At 39.0% G+C, this 2,328-nt stretch overlaps 1 protein-coding gene and 1 long non-coding RNA gene across 8 annotated transcripts in view; one reads left to right on the plus strand and one right to left on the minus strand.

Annotated features, from left to right (window-relative positions):
• The window catches only part of LOC109540148 (neuropathy target esterase sws), a 43,783-nt gene that overhangs the window by 19,352 nt on the left and 22,103 nt on the right, over positions 1-2,328 (minus strand). The window lies entirely within an intron of this gene.
• LOC125505229 lies at positions 12-699 on the plus strand. Its single transcript, XR_007282022.1, has 2 exons — positions 12-333; positions 417-699. It is a non-coding gene; the product is annotated as an uncharacterized LOC125505229 (long non-coding RNA).

Here is a 2,328-nt window from a genome sequence, read left to right on the forward strand (position 1 = left end):
AAACCATCCAGGAGGCCCACAGTAGCGCCGTTTTTGTCTAACCCTCTCCCTTGCACTTCGTACGGTCACTTTTAGCTTGGCACAGTATAGATTTAAAAGCAGCAGTTCGATACGTTCAATCATCGGCAGGTTTATTGCAAATAAAAATGCAATTAACCCGAGATCGCATGTAACAATGAAACAAACAATACCCAATTCCATTTGTTATAATAGAATTGCGCTTCGCGTTCGTTTAGCAGTTGACTGGAAAAACAGCAGAGTGCTGTTCAGTTTCCCAAAGGAAAATGTTTATGAAGCTGGCCCTGGTTGTTTTCCTGGCGATTTTTCAGTGTGGTAGGTTTGTTAATTTTCAACTCACCTAGAGAATAATGCATGTTGGTTTTCCGGCTGCTGGGAAAATCCGCGTTATTTTACAGAGGGCTCGTTTAGACTGGATATTTTGAATGCGCTAAGAGATCCATGTTCGCGTATAATGTGCCACCAATCTGGCACTATTTGTCGCGGCATGGGCAGATGTGGCGATCTTTGCAATCCCGATATGATATGCGGCCATATTCTGCTCTACAACTGCTACTGCCAGGAGGGCTACTGCCGAAAGGACGGGAAATGTGTGATGGAAAGCGAAAAAGCCACTCAATAACAATATGTTTTACAGAAAAAAAATGTCTATAGAAATAAAGTCGTCACTTGGTAGCTGAAGAGATTGTTTTTTTACCGCTGCCCAGAGCAAATCTCCTTATAGAATTAAAACTAGACTCATTGAATTTTTTAGAAAAACTTTTTTTTTATTGTTATCATATTCTTATCTTTCCTGGGTTTCAGTCAAAAGTTCATTTCATTACGTTTCGGCGAGACATCATCAGATTAAAAATTTACTCAAACACTAGATTCTTTTAGGTCTTGGCTGTCTAGACCTAAAAGACTCTAATGTTTCCCATTTCTGAGTTTGTATGCATTTTAAATCTGATGATAGCGCTGTTGTCTCGCGGAACTGTTATGAACTGAACTATCAAGCTAACAAATCAAAATGTTCATACCGTTTATTTCACATAATATTATACATTAAATTTTTAAGATCATTTATTGGCATATAACCGACGATTTCCCGTATAGTAGGCCTTATTCTCCACGTGCAAACATAGGCGAGCGCTGTCAACAGGCCTATATGGCGACTCGGCCGGGAAGTATTTGATGGCGAATTGTTGGCTTACGAGGAGGAATGAGAGGAATTCCTCAAAACATTGTATAAGTAAATATGAAAAGTGTTATTATATTTGTCTTTCCTGGATTTCAGTCGAAATCTGAAATAAAAATGTTCATATCGTTTATTTGCGGGTTTTGCCGGGATCCTCAATACTCGCGAAAATTAGTGCAACATTTTAGGCTGCATGTAGAATAAATGGAAAAACGTTTTCACTCAATCATACGTGGATGTGCCCAAATTAGATCCAACGAAAGTGAAAAAAAAAGTGAAAGACATAAATCTGCCGTTTGCAGCTGCTGATGTGGAGAAACATCGTTGCTCTTTCGTGAGAAACAATCCGATAACAGATGCACGCCGGTAGCACGAAAATTCATTAACTTAAAGTAGTCCTGTCGAAGTTATCGGTTATCACATCAATCCTACAAATCGAGGATCGCGAATCGATGGCTTAATTTTCTTAACGTTTGATGACATGGAGTATGTGCAGCTGGACCCGCTCTAGACAGAATTTTATCGAATTAAATCAGCTATTAAGTGGCTTCAAGCCGATTATTCAATTTTTCATAACTTGTTTCTTTATTTTGTCTTAAAAATTCAGAAGGAGTTGGTCTCTGAATCAAATCATTTTGTGGCCTTTGAATCAAATGCTCTAATCCAGACAAACCTAATACTTCCAGATGAAACATGAGGCAAATCATCCCCAAAAGACGAAACGTTGGCTTTGAGACACACGCAAAATAAATCGTCAAGGAATGAGACAAATTGCTCATTTAAACTCGCAGATCAAGGGCGGATCCAGAGGGGGGGATCCCATTCAATTCTCTATCCAACGATGCCAAAACGAATTCTGTGGCTCGAAGGGTTCTTGAGAAACTTCGAAAAAAGCAGCGTCATGTTCAAGTGGATTTTGCAACTCAAAAAAAAACCACGCAAATCTAAAACTTCTTGAATTCAAGCATTTTTTGAGAAAACTGCCAACATTTCCACATCCATGGTTCACTTTCTAAAAAGCCCATTTATTCCTCTCTAGAATGATGTACAAATGAGCGTTCTTGCTCATTTTGCCTCCGAGATATGAGCAAAAACGGGACGGAAAACATGGAATTTTGACATAATCTTGCACC

This window comes from Dendroctonus ponderosae, unplaced genomic scaffold (assembly GCF_020466585.1).
Source record: "Dendroctonus ponderosae isolate FM_Combo_2020 unplaced genomic scaffold, Dpon_F_20191213v2 Dpon_F_20191213_7, whole genome shotgun sequence".
Classification (NCBI taxonomy): domain Eukaryota; kingdom Metazoa; phylum Arthropoda; class Insecta; order Coleoptera; family Curculionidae; genus Dendroctonus; species Dendroctonus ponderosae.